General features: G+C 43.8%; 1 long non-coding RNA gene across 2 annotated transcripts in view; it reads right to left on the bottom strand.

The window, feature by feature from the left end:
* LOC133261866 (uncharacterized) overlaps nt 1-24,845 on the bottom strand; it is a 72,320-nt gene that overhangs the window by 19,082 nt on the left and 28,393 nt on the right. The window lies entirely within an intron of this gene.

Below are 24,845 nucleotides of genomic sequence, written 5' to 3'. Positions count from 1 at the left end.
GGATGGGTGTGAGTTCACCAGGCAGCCAAGTAGCAATGACAGGGTATGTATGCAAACAGCAAAGCATGGTAAAGAAGTGGTCAGTTTGTTTGCACAGCTGGAGTGTAGCCTATGAAGTGATGGCAGTGCTTAGGGGCATAAGGAAGGAAAGGGAAGTAGTGATTAGAAGTGAGAATGCAGAAATAGTCAGCCATCAGACCATAGGAGACTAATATGTTATGATAAGGAGTTTTGAGTTTATCCTTATCTCAGATAAAGAAATCAGTGATATTTCTGAGATAAGGAGATAACACAACCATATTTGTATTAATATTTTATACATCTTTTATAAATCATAATATATTTTAGAAAGTTAACTCTGGTAGAATCAGGGAGAACAGATTGAAGGAGGTGGTGGTGAGATGAGAAGCAGGGATACCGTCTAGACGTCCAGACGTGTATTTGTCAACTCTTCATTTAAAACACAAATCCAATTCAAACCAACTTCAGATAAATAGAGAGAGAGAGACAGAATCATAGAGCAGGGTGTAAAGGCACCACTGGATCCAGGAATGCAAAAAAGGTCATCAGATCTCTCTCCATCTCCCTCTCTCTCTTTTTAATTTGGCCACACCGGGCCTTCATTGTGGTAAGTGGGATCTAGCTCCCTGACCTGGGATCTACCTTGAGCCCCTGCATTTCGAGGGCAGAGTCTTAACCACTGGACCACCAGGTAAGTCCCTGTCTCCATCTCTCGACTCTGCTAGTTTTCTCTTTTCTTTATGTGTTATAGCCTCTCATCCTACAGACAGGTTATGTCCACAGGGCAGGAACAATGGTTGCTGAAAACTTCAAGACTATATCCTTATAACTTTTGATTCAGAAGTGAAAGAGGAACTTCCCTGGTGATCTAGTGGCTAAGACTCTGTGTTCCCAATGCCGGGGACCTAGGATTCTATCCCTGGTGAAGGAACTAGATTCCACATGCTGCAATGGTCAGTATGCCGTAACGAGGGCTGAAGATCCTGCATGCTGCAGTTAAGACCCAACACAGCTAATTATTAAAAATATTTTTTTTAAAGAATCAAAAGAGACCTTCTTCCTCCCTGAAACTTCATATCAAATTTCACAGACGTGCTCTGATTGGCTCTGCATGGAACACATCCTCCTTGTGGGCAGGTGTGTTGGGCACTAGCACTCCCTGGGGCACAGTGCCAGGCTCACCCCTGTAGACTGGATAAAGGACCCTTCCCCAGGGATAAGCTGGTATAGATACCAAAACGAGAAGGAACTGAGGACATATAGGACAGATACAGCTATTAATACATCTGCCACGATCAACTTCACTGAGGTCAAAATTAAGGAAGAATTGGGCTTGAGGAGGAAGGGATAGATTCAATAACTTTAAAAAAGGAACTTGGTGAGAGATAAGAAATGGGAAAGAGAGGAGGGAAGGGAGGGGAAAGCTTTAATAAATGCCTGGTGATTGACCGAATGCATGGCTGAGGCTGAAGCTGAACGACTTCCTCCTGTTGGCATCACACGCTCGGCATGGAACAGCTAGTGTGCTGAGTGCAGGATGCTCGTGCAGCTCCTGCACACTACAGTTTCTGTGCAAAGGATACTACTACTGGCTGCTAGAGCTCAGGGGACGTGGTGCCCTGAGGACCGTGAGAGCCCCTTGTAGTTCAGGCTGCTGGGCAGAGCAGTTGTCCGGGGCAGCTCGTTGCTCAGAGGTGCTGATTTCTGGAGAGCAGCTTTCTCGCCAGGCTTGTTGGCAGAGAACACGAGGATGGTGGCCGTCCACCCCCTGCCGCCCCGGGTCTGGGGAAAGACCGGTTGGCAGGGCTACAGGAGGCTCCCAGCTGCTAAAGCTCTCTCAGCTGGCTTCTCGGGCTGGGAGAGGGGCAGTGGGGGCTGCCAAGGACGTGACATTTCTCATGCTAATTAGGAAGGGAGGCAGCATCCACAACTCACTGATTTATGTTTTTATGCTGCACGTCAGCCTTATCTAAGGCTAGGTGAGAGCAAGGGCCTCTGCTTTGGAACCGTTCCCACGTTTATGCTCCCAGAGCTTTCGTGTCCATGGTCCTGAATTTCTATGGCTACAGAGAGTGCCTGATCTCAGCCTCTTCTCATGCTGCCTCCAGCAGGATCACCCTCTCGCCTTTCTGAGCCTGGTCTGGTATCTAGAGAGGAGCAGAGCTGAGACTGGGAGCACCAATGGGAGTCATGGAGAAAATTCATCCTCTTGCTTTTCTTAGTTCAATTCAGCCGTGACGCTGAACTTCTTGAACTCTGTGGGCATTTTGGGGGGAGGAAGCTTCTGTTTGCAAGGGATCCGGATGCTGTGGGAACATGTGTGTGAGCGTGATCACACGAGTACAGAGGGTTTATATGGCCTTGGAAAGAAGTCCACAGTATGTTGTTAAATGAAAACAACAACAGTATTCAAACAGTAGATATAGCAGGAACCTGGTGTCACAAAATCTACTATGAATACCTAGGAGTGAGTGAAGTCGCTCAGTCGTGTCCAACTCTTTGAGAATCCACGGACTGTAGCCCACCAGGTTCCTCAATCCATGGAATTTTCCAGGCAAGAATACTGGAGTGATTGCCATTTCCTTCTCCAGAGGAATCTTCCCAACCCAGGGATTGAACCTCGGTCTCCCGCATTGCAGGCAGACGCTTTACCATCTGAGCCACCAGGAAACACAATTACTTACAGAGAAAGTTTGGGGAAATATACAGTAAAATGTTAGTACTGGTTTTCCTTGTATTATAAGATCTGGCATGGTTTGTGTATATGTGTGTTTAGAATTTTGCCTTCTCTGATTTATTTTTCTTTTCTGATTTTTCTTTAATGAATATATATTAATTATAGCAAGGACTTCCCAGGTGGCGCTAGTGATAAAGAACACATCAGTTAATGCAGGAGACATAAGAGATGTGAGTTTGTGCCCTGGGTCGGGAAGATCCCCTGAAGGAGGGCATGGCAACCCATTCCAGTACTCTTGCCCGGAGAACCCCATGGACAGAGGAGCTTGGCTGGCTACGGTCCATAGGACTGCAAAGAGTCAGACATGACCGAAACGACTTAGCACGCAGGCAAATAATAATAAACAATACTACTACTACCAAACATATGGCAATAAGAGACTTAAATGACCTGCTACTATTTTGATACCCTTTCAACACAAGTCCTGAAAGACAGTCAGGAAGGATCTAAGAGAAACCAAGACCATTGCAATGGACTGAATCATTTTGTTCCCCAGATTCATATGTTGAACTCCTACCGCCCCCATGTGATGGTATTAGAAGGTGCGGCCATAGGTAGGTAATTAGGACATGAGGGTGGGTCCTGAAGAGGATTAGTGCCCTTGTAAGAGAGACCCCAGAGAGTGCCCTTCCCCCTCCGCCACATGAGACACAGTGAGATGACAGCTATGGACCAGGAAGTGGGCACTCACCAGACTCTGAATCTTGGACTTCCCAGGTGCCAGAACTGCGAGAAGTAAATGTCTGTCATTTATAAGCCACCCCATCCTTGATATTCTGTTATAGCAGCCCCAATGGACAGAGAAAACCTTGGATCTAAAAAGATTCGGAGGACTCCGCCCCTCAGTCCTATTTAGTTCAGCTCAGTATGGTCGCTCATTCGTGTCCAATTCTTTGTGACCCCATGAACACCAGGCCTCCCTGTCCATCACTAACTCCCAGAGCCTACCCAAACTCATGTCCATTGAGTCGGTGATGCCATCCAACTATTTCATCCTCTGTCGTCCCCTTCTCCTCCTGCCCTCAATCTTTCCCAGCATCAGGATCTTTTCAAATGAGTCAGCTCTTTGCATCAGGTGGCCAAAGTATTGGAGTTTCAGCTTCAATATCAGTCCTTCCAATGAATACCCAGGACTGATTTTCTTTAGGATGGACTGGTTGGATCTCCTTGCAGTCCAAGGGATTCTCAAGAGTCTTCTCCAACACCACAGTTCAAAAGCATCAATTCTTCAGTGCTCAGCTTTCTTTATAGTCCAACTCTCACATCTATACATGACTACTGGAAAAACCATAGCCTTGACTAGACAGACCTTTCTTGACAAAGTAATGTCTCTGCTTTTTAATATGCTGTCTACATTGGTCATAACTTTCCTTTCAAGGAGTAAGTGTCTTTTAATTTCATGGCTGCGATCACCATCTGCAGTGATTTTGGGGCCCCCCAAAATAGTCAGCCACTGTTTCCCCATCTATTTGCCATGAAGTGATGTTAGATGTTAGATGTTATGTAACATCTTACATAAAAAACCCGAATGAACTTTTTGGCCAACCCAACGGTTGGGCTCTTCTGTATGGACATCTGTATCTAATACGTAAAAAATTCCAAGTGTGTCAACCCACCTCAGAGACTGGTGTTCCCTGGGCTTATTGTGCAGGGAGCAAGAGACACAGCTAATTAAACTGATGCAGGATGTGATGTAAGGGTGGGGCATGTGTGGACAGGTAAATATGAGAAGAACTTCTGCTGAGTGCATTGGTTAACTGTAATTTCTGCTGTGGAATTACCCATGAATGATGTTTCTATGATGCTTGAGTGAAGCAAGTGGAACTCATTCCAATAAAAAAAAAAATTTTTTTTTAACCCTTCCTATTTTACCCATCCACCTCCCCAACCCCTACTCCAGGATCATAAACTTCATTGCAAAATTGGAGCCGCTGAGTTTTTTGGAGTCTGACACAGTTGGAAGTGTGAAATGCAGCCATCTGGCAGGCCAGAAAGCAAGTGGTTTGAAATATTTATTTCCGTGAAGCATTAGCTATGATTTTTAACCATGTGTTGGAAGTTCTGAGCAGAAGCACAGTTTGAGGCTCTGGTCAGCCAACAAAGGCTCTTTTTTAAATTTTATTTGATTAAAGTATAGTTGATATACAATGTTGTGCTAGTTTTAGGTATAAACAAAGCGATTCAGTTATACATATATTCTTTTTTTTTTTTTGGCTGCGCTGGGTCTTCGTTGCTGCATGCAGGCTTTTTCTAGTTGCAGTGCTTGGGTTTCTCATTGCTGTGGCTTCTCTTTGCGGAGCACAGACTCCAGAGTGTGGCTCAGTAATTGTGGTGCACAAACTTTGTTGTCCCACGGCATGTGGCGTTCTCCCAGATCAGGGATCAAACCCATGTCCTCCTCACTGGCAGGTGGATTCTTAACCAGTGGACCACCAGGGAAGTCCTACATACTCTTTTTCACATTTTTTTCCATATGGTTTATCACAGGATATTGAATAAAGTTCCCTGGGCTATACAGTGGGACCTTGTTGTTTATCCCCAAGATTTATTGGCTGGGCTATTTTCCCCTAGGATAAAGCAGGTAACTGGCCTAAAGAGAAAAAGCAATGACTTCCTTTCTGTAGTTTTGTGGGGGTTTTTGTAGGAATCTTAATCGAGAGAGAAGGGTTCTAATGCTGAGATTAACAACCAGGAGAATTCTCAGAGACTCTGTGAGCTTTAAAAACATTTTACAGAGCTGGGTGAATAAAAGGAGGCAGGGAGAGTCCATCTTGGTAGCATGAGTTTGAATTTGGGGATCCCTGGCAAAGTACCTGCAAGGGCCGTTACCTTTCATTAACCACACAATGAACAACTCAGAGTGCAGGGCCACTGGCTGCAAGAAGCAGGGGAGGGATGGCAGCTTAGATGCCCTGTGGGTGATGGTCGCAGCCTGGACCAGGCAGACAAAACTCCCTTCTGCACCTGCCTGCAGAGAAGCTCATTTCTGAATGGACCAGCCCTTTCCTAGGGCAGGAGATGGGGCCCCTCATCTACATAGGGTGAAATCATTACATGCTATTCCTTGGTCTGCTATTGTCAGGAAAATGGGAGGAGCAAAGACTGAAAGAACAAAGATTTTTTTTTTTTTCACATTTCCAGCTGAAGCAGTGAATATTGGATCATATGGAAGATGTTCTTGGGACTTTTCCAGATTATTTTAAGAAGGCAGGCATTTTCTGAGAATGGGCATTCTGCTTTTGGGTTAATTTTTTGAAGGCCATCTGTGATTGATTTACTAGAGAGCTAATAATATTTTGCTTTCCTCTGTTTTCTCTCCAAAGCATCCCAAACTTCTTCTCCAATTCCATATACCCAGCCCAGATGTAGAGAGGCCAACATCACAGGCTAAATAGGCTCTCTGGTATTTATAGCTTAATGGGAACGCTAACTTATGGGCTGGTGATTTTTCTGGTAACCCTAAGACTATGCAGGGGATCTTCTGTTTAAAATAAAACTGCACCCATCCCAAGGTTCATAGCAGCACTGTTTACAATAGCCAAGAATTGGAAGCAACCTAAGGATTCATTGATAGATTATGGGTAAAGAAGATGTGGTATATATACACAATGGAATATTATTCAGCCATAAAAAAGAATGAGAGAATGCCATTTGCCGCAATATAGATGGACCTAGAGATTATCATATTGAGTGAAGTCAGACAAAGACAAATCTCATGTATCACTTATATATGGAATCCTTAAAAAAGAATATAAATGAACTTATTTACAAAACAGAAATAGACTCAGATGTAGAAAACAAATTTATAGTTACCAGAGGGGATAATGGTGGAGAGTTGGAGCAGTTGGGAGATAAATTAGGAGTTTGGAATTAACATAACCACACTACTCTGTATAAACTAAACAAGGACCTTCTGTATAGCATAGGGAACCATATTCAGTGTCTTGTAATAAACCTATAGTGGAAAAGAATTTGAAAAGGATATATATGTGTGTATATAAATGGTGGTGGTGGTTTAGTCACCAAGTCATGTCCAACTCTTGTGACCCCATGGACTGTAGCCTGCCAGTCTCCTCTGTCTGTGGGATTTCCCAGGCAAGAATACTGAAGTGGGTTGCCATTTCCTTCTCTAGGGGATCTTCCCCATCCAGGAATCAAACTCAGGTCTCCTGCATTGCAGGTAGATTCTTTACTGAGTGAGTAACCAGGGAAGCCACACACACACACACACACACACAACTTTGCTGTACACACAACATTGTAAATTAACTGAGGAAGTGAAGTGAAGTTGTTCAGTCATGTCCGACTCTTCGCTACCCCATGGACTGAAGCCTACAAGGCTCCTCTGTCCATGGAATTTTCCAGGCAAGAGTACTGGAGTGGGTTGCCATTTCCTTCTCCAGGGGATCTTCCCGAGCCAGGGAATGAACCCAGGTCTCCCGCATTGCAGGCAGATGCTCTACCATTTGAGCCATCAGGGAAGCCCCAAAAATGGTTTAAAAAATTAGGCTCTTGTTTTTGGATAAATGCTGTGACTTTTCCATAAAAAAAATCTAAAACAAAACAAAAGAGAATTGCACCTAAGATTTGAGGATTTGTGTTATGGATACCTTCTGTACCACAGAAATTAAAAATCATAGAAGAGAGGACTGAGCTGAGAGGACATAGAAGAGAGGGCTGCAGAGAAGTCAAAAAAGAGGTACTACGTCAAATATGGCTATAACATTAATAGCTGCTGATGAGTATTGTCAGTCACTGAGCTGATTGCTTGTAATGAATAATCTCATTTAATCCTTAATAGGTCTGTGAAGAAGGTACTATTATGACCACAGCACAGATAATTTAGAAATATTAAGTACCGTCCAATCTTTTTTTGAATTCTAATTTTTGAATTGAGGTACCATTGACAAATAAAATGGTATATATTTAAAGTGTACAACATGATGATTCATGTACATATACACTGTTAAATGATTACCACAATCAAGTTAATTAATACATTCATCACCTTTTTTTGGAGAGATGGCAAGAATGCTTAAGAGCTACTCTCTTGGGACTTCCTTGTGGTCCGGTGGCTAAGACTTGGCACTCCCAATACAGGGGGCCCAGGTTCAATTCCTGGTCAGGGAACTAGACCTCATGTGCTAGCACAGTCAAATAAATAAATATTAAAAATAAACAAATTAAAAATATTTTAATCTATTCTGTCAGCAAACTTCAAGTATACAACACAGTAATATTAACCATAGTCACCATACTGTACATTAGAGCCTCAGAACTTACTCATTAGAAATGTTATTAGTGTATTAGTTGCTCAGTCATGTCCGACTCTTTGCAACCCCGTGGATTGTAGCCCACTAGGCTCCTCTGTCGGAGAAGGCAATGGCACCCCACTCCAGTACTCTTGCCTGGAAAATCCCATGGATGGAGGAGCCTGGTGGACTGCAGTCCATGGAGTCGCTAGGAGTCAGATACGACTGAGCAACTTCACTTTCACTTTTCACTTTCATGCATTGGAGAAGGAAATGGCAACCCATTCCAGTATTCTTGCCTGGAGAATCCCAGGGTCGGGGGAGCCTGGTGGGCTGCCGTCTATGGGGTTGCACAGAGTTGGACACAACTAAAGCGACTTAGCAGCAGCAGCAGCAGCAGCAGGCTCCTCTGTCCATGGAATTATCCAGGTAAGAATACTGGAACAGGTAGCCATTTCCTTCTCCAGGGGATCTTCCTGACCCAGGGATTGAATTCCGGTCTCCTGCATTGCAGGCAGATTCTTTACCATTTGTGCCACCAAAGAAGCCCAACAAGAATTTGTTCACCTCATAACTAAAAGTCTGTACATTTGACTAACATATTCCCATTTCCCTCACCCCTCAGCCTCTGACAACCACTATTCCACTCCTGTTTCAGAGTTCCCCGCTTTTTGTTAGATTTCACATGTAAATGATACCACACAGTATTCATCCTTCTCTGTTGCCCATGTCTTAATGAGGGTTTAGGAAACAGGACTGAACCAGATTATCCTCTACAGTAACTTGTGTTTCTGCACCCAACACTGTATTCTCGAGAAGAAGGTAAGGAGGAGGTGTTTGGCAATGAACTCATCCTCCTAAAAATCATCCCGAGTAAGAACCATTTCCTGTCTCTAACCTGGCTCGTTCCTTGGCTCCAGATATAGAGCCCATGCTCTGTGGCCTAGAGGATATTTTACTCTCTTTGCACTGCACCTCGCTGGTGTTAACAGAACTCATTTGCTTAAAGGACTGAGGTGTCTCCTGCTAGAGAATACATCCTGAGAGAAAGAGCTGCCAGCAGAGGGGTAATTCGGTACAATTTAATACAGCATGGCGTGAGTTACTGGGATTTGTCCCTTCATCCCACCTCTGAGTCCTACTGAGAACAAGGAGGGGGCTGATTAGCTGGCCTATTTCTAGTCTTCTCCTGACAATACCATTTTGTTTGTGTGGCTGGCTAGAGAACCTTCTCGGGGCATCATGGTGAAAGACATCATTAGGATTGCTTGCCCAGCCAGCCCATCTTCCTTGACATTGCGGTTTACAGCTATGGGGGTGGACTCTTGGTTCTAGCTTTGTGGGGCTGCCTCTTCCTTGCTTTACCCCATGACCGCTACACCTGACTGATGCAGCAGTGGGCTCTTATTCACAGCTGGGCCAATCAGAGCCCCTTCCCAAGAATTAGGAATTGGGACTGAGAGAAAGTGAATGGTTAGCCCTGTAACGTGAATTTAGGAGCCGCTTCCACCAAGTAGGCGAATGCACGGAGAAAGGTGGTCCTCTGATAGAAAATCAACTATAGAGAGGTGAGCAGAGACAAGTGGAGAACAAATACAGATGGACTTCCTGCTCTTCTTTCAGTCCTCTCCTGTGACCCGTTGCTCTGGGCACACCTAGTTTTTTTTTGTTTTGTTTTGTTTCTGTTTTTTTTTTTTAATATATAATAAATTATTTTTTCCCCTTACACCAGCTTAAGATGGGGACTTCTCTCGTAGCTCAGTCAGTAAAGAGTCTGACTGCAGTGCAGGAGACCCCAGGTTCAATCCCTGGATTGGGAGAATCCCCTGGAGAAGGAAATGACAACCCACTCCAGTATTCTTGCCTGGAGAATCCCATGGTCAGAAAAGCCTGGCAGGCTACAGTACTTGGGGCTGCACAGAATCAGACATGACTTGGCGACTACACCCCCACAGCTTGAGATGGTTTCTAAACTTGCAATGAAGAATTCTAATTTTTCTGAGTTAGTGTAACATATAATCTGTTAAGTCATGCTGTGATGATAGGTACATTTCCCTGTAGGTAAATTAATTTTGCTTAGTCCTAAAGCAACAGTTTTAGGTTTTACAACAGTTTCTCCTTATCTGTTCTCACAAGGTATGAGTCAGGGTATGGATCAGCATCACTGGTAGACAAGCAGTTTAAAAGCAAATGTACTTTTGATAGTGAGCATGTTTTATCTTGGAATATGATTGACAGCATATTATCTTTTTCTTCTTCATGTAACCTTCAACCCCAAAGATTGCCAGGAGGACAAATCTTATACACAAAACCACTTTCTTTTCTTTTCTTTCTTTTTGGCTGTGCTGGGTCTTCATCGCTATACTCGGGCTTTTCTCTAGTTGCTGTGAGCAGGGGCTGTTCTCTCGTTGTGGTGCGTGGGCTTTTCATTGCAGTGGCTTCTCTTGTGGAGCATGGGGCTCATGGGTGCATGGCTTCAGTAGTTCAGGCACCTGGGTTCAGTAGTTTTGGTTCCTGGGCTCTAGGGCACAGACAAGCTCAATAGTTGTGCATGGGCTCACTTGCCCTGAGGCATGTGGGATCTTCCCAGACCTGGGTTTGAACCTGTGTCTCTTGCATTGGCAAACAGATTCTTTACCATGGAGCCACCAGGGAAGCCCTGCTTTTCTTTAATGTGTTAGTCACTCAGTTGTGTCTGACTGTTTGTGACCCCATGGACTGTAGCCTGCCAAGTTCCTCTGTCCATGGCATTTCACAAGCAAGAATACTGGAGTGGGTTGCCATTCCCTTCTCCAGGGGATCTTCCCAACCCAGGGATCAAACCTGTGTCTCCTGCATTGCAGATGGATTCTTTACCATCTGAGCCATCAGGGAAGCCCAGGTTTTCTTTATGTTCTAAAATGTGAGCAAGGAAGACAAAGTTTTTACTTTTGGGAAGCCAACAAAGGTCTCACTAGCCTGCCATGGGAAAGGGAGTGAGCAAGAGTGAGGGTCAGGTGGCCCTGGGGATAAATAATGCAGTTGTAGGGTAAAAGGACTAAAGTCAGACACACAGTTTTATGAAGAGCAAAACCATAGGCTCCCTTCTTGCTTTGAATTCCTGGGAGGAACAACCTAGAGAGTAACATGGCATCTATATTAGCCTTCTACGGCTACCATAACCAAGTCCCCAAACGAGGTGGCTAACACCAGAAGAAACACTGTCTCATGGTTCTGGAAGCTATAGGTCTGAAATCGGCATCTTGGCAGGGCCACATTCACTGTCAGACCTGTAGGGGAGGATTCTTCCATGCCTCTTCCAGATTCCGGTGGCCCCAGGCATTCTTCAGCTTGTGGCAGCATCACTCCAATCTGCCTCCCAGCAGCCTGGGTTTGTGTGCTTGGATTAAGAAAAGGCTGATACAAAGGATCGCTCATAGTTAGATACTGGATCTACATCAGCTTGATTACTAGAATTTCTTATCTGCCTCTCCACCTGAAGGAGTAGGGATTATGTCCTTCATATCTTTATTCCCATCATAGTATAATATAGGGCATGTTTTAAACCAAGGGCTCAATGAATAGCTGTTAAATGAAGGAATGCATGCAAGCACAACTTGCTCAGGGTTGGCTCAGAAGTAGGGCAGGGCTGGGACTTCTCTGGAGGTCCAGTGGTGCTTCCACTGCAGGGCCGTGGGTTCAATCCCTGGCTAGGGAACTAAGGTCCTGTATGCCATGCAGCGTGGCCAAATAAATAGAAACCAAACAAACCAGAAGGAAGTAGGGCAGGGCTGAAGTTACATAATTAGACGGTACAGTTGAGAGAGGCTGAGGGGCAGGCACTGCCATGTTCTGCCTTAGCATTTATGCTATCTATCCTTGGATGGGGTGAGGAGGAGGAAGAGAAAGAGGAAAATGAGGTGGAAAGAAGAGGAGGGGAAGCTGGAAAGCACTGTCACTCCTGCTGAGCTGGTGCTTGCTAATTAAGTTGCATTACCAGGTTTGTAATATATCAGTAGGTGTTCCATATTCAAATGTGAAAATTTATTATCTTCTAACTGAGAGATGAATTTGAATTATCCTTGTCATTGTTCCTTTCTGCTCTTTAATTGGTTCTATTGATTTCTTCTGCTGGGAAATATATCAGAACCAAGGCATAATTACCATGAAGAAGCCTTATTCCTGTTAAAGTACTAGTAAAGTATTCTGGGAGGGTTAAAACTCCACTGGTGCCTGGATCCTTATTGTTTCAGTCCATGAGTCCACCAGGTCACTAGTGCTAAGGCCAGAGAATCTGTGGGACATTTAGTTAAAAGGTCAGAGACTTTGGAGGTAATGTCAGAGAGATTTTTTAACTCAAAGTAATTCCCAACAAAGAAACTTCCACTAAATTTACTGAAATCTGATCATCTAGCCTCTTCTCAAACATGTCCAGTGATGTGTTTGTTAGAATCAATGCTGTGTTTTAGTTTATTTGGTAGGTTTTTCCCCTTCAGTTCAGTTCAGTTCAGTTGCTCAGTTGTGTCCAACTCTTTGCAGCCCTATGAATCGCAGCACACCAGGCCTCCCTGTCCGTCACCAACTCCCAGGGTTCACTCAGACTCACGTCTATCAAGTCAGTGGTGCCATCCAGCCATCTCATCCTCTGTCGTCCCCTTCTCCTCCTGCTCCCAATCCCTCCCAGCATCAGAGTCTTTTCCAATGAGTCAACTCTTCGCATGAGGTGGCCAAAGTACTGGAGTTTCAGCTTTAGCATCATTCCTTCCAAAGAAATCCAGGGCTAATCTCCTTTAGAATGGACTGGTTGGATCTCCTTGCAGTCCAAGGGACTCTCAAGAGTCTTCTCCAACACCACAATTTAAAAGCATCAATTCTTTGGTGCTCAGCTTTCTTCACAGTCCAACACTCACATCCATACATGACCACTGGGAAAAACAATAGCCTTCACTAGACAGACCTTTGTTGGCAAAGTAATGTCTCTGTTTTTGAATATGCTATCTAGGTTGGTCATAACTTTCCTTCCAAGGAGTAAGTGTCTTTTAATTTCATGGCTGCAATCACCATCGGCAGTGATTTTGGAGCCCCCCAAAATAAAGTCTGACACTGTTTCCACTGTTTCCCCATCTATTTCCCATGAAGTGATGGGACCAGATGCCATGATGTTCATTTTCTGAATGTTGAGCTTTAAGCCAACTTTTTCACTCTCCTCTTTCACCTCCATCAAGAGGGTTTTTAGTTCCTCTTCACTTTCTGCCATAAGGGTGGTGTCATCTGCATATCTGAGGTTATTGATATTTCTCCTGGCAATCTTGATTCCAGCTTGTGCTTCTACCAGCCCAGCATTTCTCATGATGTACTCTGCATGTAAGTTAAATAAGCAGGGTGACAATATACAGCCTTGACGTTCTCCTTTTCCTATTTGGAACCAGTCTGTTGTTCCATGTCCAGTTCTAACTGTTGCTTCCTGACCTGCATACAAATTTCTCAAGAGGCAGGTCAAGTGGTCTGGTATTCCCATCTCTTTCAGAATTTCCCACAGTTTCTTGTGATCCATACAGTCAAAGGCTTTGGCATAGTCAACAAAGCAGAAACAAAATAATGCAACATTTACAATAGGTGGTGACTTAGATTTAGTGAAATCCAGTCATTTGAACTTACTTTCCCTCTTTCTTTATGAAAGCAGTTTATCCTGGTGACCTCAAACATCCCTTGGGCTTGACTCTTTAACTGACTTTGGATTTGCTCTGAATAAATGACAGCTTTTGTCAAATGTTCGGATGAAAGGAAAGACAAAGCATTTCCAAGAGCTACCAACCTAGTGACTATTTTTTAATAAAAGCAGATCATTAACTCAATCAGCAACTTTTTACTGAGCACCTATTATGTATGAGCTATGGTTCCAAATTTGGATATATATTTACAGTAAACAACACAGATATGTTCTTTCTTCTTAAGCCTTTTCTTTCCTTACTAGATCATCACATATCTTCACTGTTGTTTTTCTTTCTCTTGTGCTCTTCTTTTTAGTTTGAAGTTCTCACTTGATGGCTAAGACATAATATTTACAAGAGCAACTGAACTGATTCTGCTTTCTACCAGTTGTTAAAACTGTACCATTTTCCCTACCTTCTTTTTTGTTCTGAATGTGCTAATCTTGGTTCAATTTTTCACATGAATTTTAGCTCATATCTTGTATTGCTTTCTAAATATTGGTGTTCACATGACCTCATTGTCGTTTATGTTTTTAACAGTTGATGGTGGTAATCATCTTTCTCCCAGGTCCCCAAACAACAGGGCATTTTGACTCTTCAGTTTTCCTTATGTCAAACACTTGGCCACCAGTCCTTCTGCTTAGGACTCTCTGTTGAAAGTTGGAGAAAAATAACCCAATTGATTTATGTCAAAGAAAATAGACCAACTCATATGATTGGGAAGTTCACTGATTTTCACTATGGTAGGACCTAAAGTCCCAAAGATATTAATAGGACTCTGTCTTTTTGCTTTGTTTTTTTCTATTTGTTTTCATTCGTGGAAAGCTCTTTAGCTTGGTCACCACCCCCCCCCCCCAAAAAAAATCTCTTTTCTGATAGCACCAGTCCTCAAGAGGATATAATGTTTTCATCGGCCAAGTTTGGGGTATGTGCCCACTCAAGCCATATGGCCTGAAATGGTAACAGGTGTCTCCTCAAGGGAAGATCCATCAGAGCTGTTATGAAAAGAGAGGATGGATACTAGGAAAGTGAAAACTAATCTATCTCCCCACAGTCTCACGTCTTACATGTCTCCCTCTATAGTGTTGTTTGTATTTGTTCTCCTTTCCCCATTTGCCTCTGTCTTAGCTGAGTTACGTTAGAGCTTCTCCTAGACTGTTGAAAAGGATTCTTAACTAGTCTTCCAGGTTTTGGTTTCATCAGCACAGCCATGTCACACAATTTCATGGACACAGATTGTATAAAGGTCTATATGCAAACACTGTGGAACACCCTGGACTAGACTCTCTTCCCATCTGCACTCCCTCCCATGTGAAATTCCCAGAGGAATCTTCCAAAGTGTAATTCTGAATGTGTCATAATCTTCAAAAGACCACCAGTCTAGGAAAAGAGTCAAAAAAGTCATTATGTAGAGGTGACAGAGAGATACCATATTTAAAAGGCGGAGACTGAAATTGATAGAACAATGAGAAAAAATGACTCTACTATGTAGCACTAACTAACTGATGAAAGAAACACAAAGGCTGCTTTGTGTATGTGCTCAGTTGGGTCCCACTCTTTGCAACCTATGGACTGTAGCCTGCCAGGCTCCTCTGTCCATGGAATTTTCCAGGCAAGAATACTGGAGCAGGTTGCCAAAACACAAAGCAATACAAGAGATGTCCACTAATCACAAAGAATTCTTGCAAGACGATAAAAATGGGAACCTTACAAATATCAGTACTATATACCATTGTGTAGGAAGGGCCATATGAGGTCCTGTCCATATTTAATGGATAACTTGTGGCTGGAATGATGAGGGACAGCATCATGATAGAGGTGGTCTTTGAACTGGCCCTTGACAAACAGGAGCAGGGGGTTTACTGGCTAAGAAGAGGTGAGGAAGGGGCATGACTGGCAAAGCAAATGGCTCAAGCAAAGACATGGCAAGTTTGATAGAAGGTTGGAGAATGGGCACTTTCCCAGACTGGCTGTGTCCTAGTAGCTGGAGACGATTTTGAGACTAAGTTCATGCTAAATTGTTGAAAGTATTGGATTTGGGGGATGATGGAGAAGTGTCATGTACTGAAAAAAGAAGTAAAATAAAAAAGAATGCAGCAATAGTAATGACGGCAAATATATTTTGTTGGGTTGGATTAATTTGAGGGGGCTTCTTTTTTAGTTAGTATCTACAGAAGCTGGAATCAAGATTGCTGGGAGTAATATCAATAACCTCAAATATGCAGATGATACCACCTTTATGGCAGAAGGTGAAGAGGAACTAAACAACCTCTTGATGAAGGTGAAAGAGGAGTGTGAAAAGTTGGCTTAAAACTCAACATTCCGAAAACTAAGATCATGGCATCCAGTCCCATCACTTCATGGCAAGTAGATGGGGAAACAATGGAAACAGTGAGAGACTTTATTTGGGGGGGCTCCAAAATCACTGCAGACGATGACTGCAGCTATGAAATTAAAAGATGCTCGCTCCTTGGAAGGAAAGCTATGACAAACCTAGACAGCAAATTAAAAAGCAAAAAAGCTTACTTTGCTGACAAAGGTCCATATAGTCAAAGTTATGTTTTTTCCAGTAATCATGTATGGATGTGAGAGTTGGACTGTGAAGAAGGCTGAGCGCCGAAGAATTGATGCTTTTGAACTGTGGTGTTGGAGAAGACTCTTGAGAGTCCCTTGGATTGCAAGGATATCAAACTAGTCAATCCTAAAGGAAATCAGTCCTGAATATTCATTGGAAGGACTGATGCTGAAGCTGAAGCTTCAAAACTCTGGTCACCTGATTCAAAGAGTCAACACATTATAAAAGAGCCTGATGCTGGGAAAGATTGAAGGCAGGAGAAGGGGACAACAGAAGACGAGATTGTTGGATGGCATCACCGACTCAATGGACATGAGTTTGAGCAAGCTCGGGGAGATTGTGAAAGACAGGGAAGCCTGGCGTGCTGCAGTCCACGAGGTTGCAAAGACTCTGACATGACTGAACGACTGAATAACAACAACAAAGAAAGGATATTCTTGATTGTAAGCTGAGGTGACTAAGTGGTCTACTTTATCCTAGTATTGTCCTTGTATCTTTTTAGAGTATAGTCTAATCAGATTTGTTTTGTGAATTAATTCTTGTTTAATAGAAAACTAATTGAGTAGATATGTATTGCCTTTGCTTTAATGTGATATTGTTTCCATGTATTTATGCAAACACATGGCATTCAATATACTTTGCTATAAAAATTCTTACCACAGTTTTAGAAGCATTCTCAAGTAAAGATGTGGTAATCTGAACAGGAAAAGAAGAAGTGCAATCTGAAGAGCAAGCAGACATTTATCAGGTGGTCTGTAGGGTCATTTGCACTTTCTATGCTTTTAAGAGAGTGAGTAGGAAAGTGGTCTGAGCTCTTGAGGTCCAGCATGGGGAGCACATTTTCCACTTCTGTGCAGCCGGCATCCTCCTGCCTTCTGTGGGATGGAGTGGGTCTGTGCCTTAGCTACCAGGGCTCATGCCTCCAGAATAGAATCAGCACATGGGTCCCTGGGGCCAGCCTGATATTGAATCTTATTCTTGGCTCCATCTTTGCTCCTACTTACCCCCCAGCCAGGCTGTATTTGTTTGGGATTCTGTGCTGCAACTGAGGTGGGCCCAGGCGGGCTATGCAAGGTCATGGAGCAGCTGCAGAGAGAGTAGCAGAGAGATACAGTGTGGGCCCTTTTTGCATGCTCAGTGTGGGGGATAACTTCCCAGCTAGCCTCAAAGGTCAGCCAGGGGATCTCGTTTGTGAAAATATAAAGGAGCATAAGTTGTTGGCTGTTTCTTTCTTCATTTTCTGTCTCCCTTTTACCCTGGGACTGGGAGTTGGGTTATACTACTTGCCAGGATTGTTCCTTCCTTGTCAACTGACTGCCTCTCTTTCTTCCCTTCTCAAAAGAAAGGATGGGTTTCTTGGCTGGATTTCTGATAGCTTCTGAAAGGCCTTCCATTCCCTGCTGACAGAGGCTGGCTTCAGTGTGACTGGTGCAACATGCCACGATATGTCAGGACTTGGCACCAACGTGTCCCGGGAAACACACTTCAGAAAGGCAGTCCTGCAATCACTGCAATGGGGAACGATGTGGTGGTGGACTTAGAATGCATCTGTGTGAGGTGGGCTCCATGGCCAATTTGGGCGGCTTCCCGTTCCCCATCATGGCAGGCCACCAGGATGAGGTCACAGATGCCTGCTCTCTGATCCAGATTAGTTCAGAAAGTGCTGGGCAACACACAGATGCCCAGATATCCTGAGGGGAAGATTTATCTCTATAAGACCTTTTCCAGCTCCCAGACTGTATTTCAACAATAGCCTGCTCCTGCTTTTCCTTATGTTCTATTAATAGTGGTAGGATTAGGAACAGACCTTACTAAACCAAAATGTAGATGCCTCTACCCAAGTTCAGCAGAAAAACAGATATTTATCTGTTGGTTAGAAATATTTCTGGACTTTGGTTGTAAGATGCTAGAGTGGCTAGATACCCCCGTGACCTGCATGAAGGAAGACCACCCTTGACCCTTTGTAAGAAGGAAGTACCCATTGCAGGTTAAGAAAGTCTGATAAATGGTCAATAGGTACATGAAAAGATGCTCAATTCTGCTAGTTGTTAGAGAAATACAAATCAAAACCACAAGGGGGTATCACTTCATACCAGTCAGAATGGCCATCATCAAAAAGTCTATAGAATACAAACTCTGGAGAGGATGTGGGGAAAAGGGGACCCTCCTACACTGTTGGTTGGAATGTAAATTGGTGCAGTTACTATGGAAAACAGTATGAAGTTTCCTTAAAAAACTAAATATAGAGCTACCATATGATCCAGCAACCTCACTCACGGATATATATCTGAAAAAAAAAGAAAATTATAATTGAAAAAGATACACTCACCCCAACATGCTCACAGCAACACTATGTACCCATAGCTGAGATATGGAACCAAACTAAATGTCCATCAGCAGGTGAGTGGATAAAGAAGTTGTGTTTAATATATACATATTCTTCTTTAAGGCCGAGAAGGAATCAAATATTGCTATCGGCAGCAATATGGATGGACCTAGAGAATACTAAGCTTAGCGAAATAAATCAGAGAAAGACCAACGCTGTAAGGTATCACTTATGAATAGAATCTAAAAAAATAATAGAAATGACTCTGTAAGCAAAACGAAACAGACTCACAGGCATAGAAAACAAATTTATGGTTATCAAAGGGGAGACAGAGGGGAGGAGGGATAAATTAGGAGCATGGGATTAACAAAGTACCATACAGAAAATAGATAAGCAACAAGGATTTACTGTATAGCACAGGGAATTATATTCAATATCTTTTAATAACCTATAACGGAATATAATCTGCAAAAAAAAAACATCAAACAACTGAATCACTATGCCGTATGCCTGAAACTAGTGCAATATTGTAAATCACTATAATTTTAATAAGTAAAAAAATACTAGTACTGCTCACCTCGCAGTGGTGTGAGGACTAATCAAGGTATGCACACAAAGGGTTTAGCACAGAGCTTGGCGTTTAGTGAGCACTCAAGAAGTGGTAGATACAGTGATTATTAAGGCAGCAGTTCTGCCTTTATGGTTTGGCCCTGATTAACCAAAGGAGGAAGAATGGGGCTCCACACACATCCAGCCGCTGTTGATCCCACAAGCAGTCCTGGCAGCTCTTAACCAAACAGCACTTACAGAGGGGGCTAATTTAACACAGTATTAATTTTAAGATGCAGCTGGGTCATCCCCAGGCTCCCATGCCTTCCCACTCCTGTCTGGCACACTGCCCTGGAGAGACAGTCCTCTCTGTGATGTCCAGATGGACCTCAGGAGGGTATTTGTGACTCAGCGATCAAAGGGTTGTTAATTTTACACCCATATCACATTAACACACGTTTTAAATGGTCTCATTAGTTTTTCTGCTGATATCCAGCTTTGAAATTATTGCTTTGCCTGCAGAGCCCCCGCGGACATGAGCTCTCATTTTTAGGACTAACACCCCCGCACATCCATAAATCTAGGATGGCTGCCATTTGGGCTTTCTCTGTGTTTCAACTGGTCTGTGAGATTGGAGAAGTGGGAAGTCAGAAACCACTACTCTGATGTCAGGTTGGGATAAATGCAGGTGGAGCCACTCCTCTGCACAAATGCAAGGGGAGAGTGGGGTGTGTCAATGAAAAGAATCAGACGCTATCCGTGGACCACAAGCTTGCGGGCAGTCAGCAGGGCACCTTAGTTCAAGTGCCTGACACAGATGATGGTAAGTGTATGGGTGTCTGTCCCTATGCTCAGCCTGGTAATCAATCCCCCTCAAAGAAGAAACATTTGACAAAATAGGGACTCAGTACATCTTACAAGACTTTAAAGGAGGTTTTACTTAAGATCGGCTCTGGAGAATATCTCTACGACAGCCCTTCTGGCAAAGACTGCCAGAATGTTACATTTTTTATTTAGTCTCTCTGCAAACCTCAGAACCTTTACTTCTCGGGGATTCCTTTAAAATATAAGTTAAAAATTACTTCCTCAAGCTTTCGTTGTTGAAATAGCTAGCTCTGTGTGGTACTGTGTTGAGCCCCTTTCAAAGGAAAAAAAAAAACAACAAGTGGGACTGGGTAGCTTAAAAAGTGTTCCTCTCCCCTCTTTTGGGCTGGTGCCTGGAGCGGTGTCCAGCTCCTTCTGACAGGGCGTGAGTGACAGGTGCTGAGAACACAGGGCCGTTTGTCAGAATCCGGCCTCCCGTCAGCACACAGGAGACTGAGGCTCATGCCTCAGTTTTGCCACAGCTGTCCTTCATGAACTGGAACCCTCAGCCAAGCATAGTCTAGCCCGCGGGAGGACCGCAGCGCACACCCTCTGGGTGTGTCTCACCAGCAAACCTGATCACAATAAACTTCAGCTGTGGGGCCCTTCTGCGGGTAACTGCCTATTCAGAGCCAGCACTAAGCCAGCATGTACGGGCACTCACCAGATGCCGTTGCCCTTCCTGGGTACTGCCCTCAGAGCAATTCCGTGAGGTAGATGTCAAGATTCCCATTTTACAGATGAGGAAACAGAATTTGAGAGGGAAGCAAGCTGTTGCCTTGGGTCTATCCACTAAACGACAGGATCAGGATTCAAGCCCAGATTCCCTCCAAGTGTGTGTTCAGTCACCTGGCTCTTCTGTCCATGATATTATTCAGGCAAGAATACTGGGGTGGGTGGTCATTTCCTTCTCCTAGGGATCTTCCTGACCCAGGGATCAAACCCACGTTTCTTGTGTCTCCTGCATTGGCAGGCAGATTCTTTACCATTAGTGTCACCTAGGGAACCAGATTCTCTCCAAAGCCAGTCCTAATCATCTGAGGAGACCCAGGTAGGATCTGACACATGGAGAGGTGAATCTGGGCAACACTCTGCAAACCCACAGATCCTTAGGAAGTAGGGCCACTGCCAGATTTATTAACAACTGTCTGATACAGTCTAGCCTTTTTTTCTTTTTCATATTTAAGCTTTGTTGAAAACGAGTCATTAAAAACATTTGAATATGCTTTTAAAGATGGTACATCTTAAAATAAATCAATTTGTTTGATAGATCCTTATTACAGAAAATTTAGATATAGAAAAGAGAAGAAATTACCAGTCATTGGTAATCCCACCATCATTAGCATTCTGGCCTTTTTTCATTCTATGTGCATATAAATGCATGATAAAATCCAAACTGGAGTATAAATAAAATCTTTTTTACTTCCATTTCCCTCTCAACCTTATATAATAAGCATTTCCCATAATTTACATATTCTTTGAGAATAATATTTCAAAAGCTTTGAACAGGTTCTAGAACTTATATAGTAAGTGCTTAACAAATGGTAACTATTCCTATTTATCATAAAATATCTCACTGAATGAAAGGACTGTAATTTATTTTACCTTTCTGATTGTGATGAAAATTTAGTTTGCTTCCCCCTTATTATTATAAGAAATTGTACCAAGAACTTTTTGTAACTAAAGTTGTGTCTAAGTTTCACATTAATTTCTCAGGATAGATTCTTGCTAAGGAATTTCTGGATCAAAGCTTAGGCCATTTTAAGCTTGTTATTTCAAATACAAGCTTATTTGTGTTTCAAATACAAGGGCTTCTCTGGTGGCTCAGATGGTAAAGACTCCATCTGCCATGCAGGAGAGCTGGGTTTAATCCTTCGGTTGTGACAATCCCCTGGAGGAAGGCATGGCAACCCACTCCAGTATTCTTGCCTGGAGAATCCCTATGGACAGAGAAGCTTAGGGGGCTACAGCCCATGGAGTCGCAAAGAGTCAGACATGACTGAGTGACCGAACACATTTCAAATACATGTCACTAAATTGCTTTCCTAGAATGGGTGTACCTGTTTAAATTCTTACAGTGGTGTAAGAGAGGGTCCATTTCTTCCCACACTGAACTTGGGTGATCCTTTGACTTTGGCAAGCAGCGTTTTATTTAAAACACAGCCTGAATGACCCAGGAGCTTCTCGTGCATGGAAAGACTCAGCAGGAAGGCAACTTGGCCTTGACATAATGTCAGTGAGATCTGGGAATTACCTCTTCGGGTACACAGTTCTGAGCTACCACCATCCTGCCCTAATCTGGTGCTTGTTCTATATCCCTGAGAACGCTTGCACTTCTCTTTATGTAATTTTCACCCCACTGGTGAGGGCTCATTTAGCGTCCATCCTCCCTGCTGGACTGTAAGCTTCATGAGACCAGCTCTCTTTCATAACATTAAGGTCTAGCCCAGAACCTGGTCCCTGACACACAGTCAGTATTTGTGAATGGAAGAACTGCAGCTGTACGTCAGCATGCCCTAAATTAAGAGCTCTGAGCTGAATCATCCTCTTGTGGCTGTCTGTGTTTAAAAATGGAAAAAGCATTTCTTATATATGGTTAAACAAAAAAGCAAGTTACAGACATTGTGTGCTTTATGATATATCAGTTTTGCAGGATGGAGGAAGAAGTAGGGAGAGACAGAGATGAAGAGATCTTCAGAGGAGGGGAGACCCAGAGTGTTACCAAAAGTGGGGTCCAGCTGCTCACCATGCTAGAGCCAATAAAATGCCCAAGTGACACTCAGCGCCCACAAATGGTCCTCAAGGTCAGACAACATCAGAACCAACTGGCAAGAATGCCTAATAGTACTTTGTGCTCAAAAGAGAGGTTTCCTTGAGTGCACATCCAAGGAACTTACTCAGTCCTGGAGCTCATCAGCTTGTCCAGATTCATGTTTCCATTCCACCAAGGAAAAGCATACATTGGCAGCCACTGCTCAGCAGGGGAGAAACAGAGACAATCCCCGAAACAAATGGTTTTGGCAGCTGCTAGGAATGTCCCCCGGGAGAAGGCAATGGCAACCCACTCCAGTACTCTTGCCTGGAAAATCCCATGGACAGAGGAGCTGGTAGGCTGCAATCCATGGGGTCGTGAAGAGTCGGACATGACTGAGCGACTCCACTTTTCACTTTCATGTATTGGAGAAGGAAATGGCAAGCCACTCCAGTGTTCTTGCCTGGAGAATCCCAGGGGCGGGGGAGTCTGGTGGGCTGCCATCTATGGGGTCACACAGAGGAGGACACGACTGAAGCGACTTAGCAGCAGTAGCAGGAATGTCCCCCAAATCCCCCTCTCGAGGCCAGAGAAGCACAAACAGCAGGATCATCACCACCATCCCCGCACATCACCATGGCCAATGGCTCTTCTTGGGCAAATCCCAGGAGCCAGCTGTCTCGAGAGGGCAGCCTCACGCTGGGCACCAAAAACCTGTTAGCAAAAGTGGAGTCCAGCTGCTCCCTGTTCTAAAGCCAATAAAGAGGCCAAGCTGGTGGAAAGAAAGGTTGGCTTTATTTCAGAGGCCAGCAATGAAGTGGGGCAGACTCCTGTCCAAAGGCTGGCTCCCCCCGCTGACAATCAGTGGGCAAGGACTTTCATAGATGGAGGGAGTGGGCTACGTGCAGAAACAGCACAAGCAGATCTGACAGTCATCATGAAATTGGTCATCGGTAGTCTGATCAGTATCATCCTGATTGTTTTAAGTACAGTTAGTCTTCAGTTTCCTGAGAAGGCAATGGCACCCCACTCCAGTACTCTTGCCTGGAAAATCCCATGGACGGAGGAGTCTGGAAGGCTGCCGTCCATGAGGTCGCTGAGGGTTGGACACGACTGAACGACTTCACTTTCACTTTTCACTTTCATGCATTGGAGAAGGAAATGGCAACCCACTCCAGTGTTCTTGCCTGGAGAATCCCAGGGATGGGGGATCCCCTGGTGGGCTGCTGTCTATGGGGTCGCACAGAGTTGGACACAACTGAAGTGACTTAGCAGCAGCAGCAGCAGCAGTCTTCAGTTCCAGGGTCGGTTTGTTTCCATTTCTGTGAGACCAGTTCTTGGAATTGTGGCAGCTGACATCATGGCTAATCTGGTCACCTTGTAATTAACTTCTTCACCTGGTGGGGGTTTCAGTATCTGTGAAGTGAAGTCCATCAGTCGTGTCCGACTCTTTGCGACCCCATGGACTGTAGCCTACCAGGCTCATCTGTCCATGGGATTTTCCAGGCAATAGTACTGGAGTGGATTGCCATTTCCTTCGCCAGGGTATCTTCCCAACCCAGGGATCGAACTTGGGTCTCCCGAATTGTAGACAAATGCTTTACCGTCTGAGCCACCAGGGAAGTCCTTCAGTATCTATAAGACAGCTCAAAGGATAGGGCTCAGAGTATTACCTGTAGCCCTTGAGGAGGAACTAAAGGTTTTTGACTTTGCAAATAAAGTATTATTTGGTCTCATTTGACTGTTTTCTTTCTTTTCTCACTTCTCTGATTAAATTTATTCTTTGACTAAAATTTTTCTACAGACAAAAGTCAGGCTGAGGACATGAGGGAGCAAAGACCATAAGGTCCTGCTCCTTTTCAAGAGAAAGACTGAATCCTGAAATATTAATCGTGGTCATTGCAGCCTAGTAACAAGATTTTCTTTTTTGTATTTCTGTTTTCCAAAAATGTTTATTATGCCCATGAATTGGAAATGTTTTTTAATTAAAATTATCAGGTGTCAAACACTTTGAAATCTGTGTGGTATTATGGTGACTTGGCAAATTTCACCTTATTTATAGAGTTCCTTTCATCAGCC

Source organism: Bos javanicus, chromosome 15, assembly GCF_032452875.1.
Source record: "Bos javanicus breed banteng chromosome 15, ARS-OSU_banteng_1.0, whole genome shotgun sequence".
In the NCBI taxonomy this organism is placed as follows: domain Eukaryota; kingdom Metazoa; phylum Chordata; class Mammalia; order Artiodactyla; family Bovidae; genus Bos; species Bos javanicus.
This window is presented reverse-complemented; position numbering and strand designations above follow the sequence as displayed.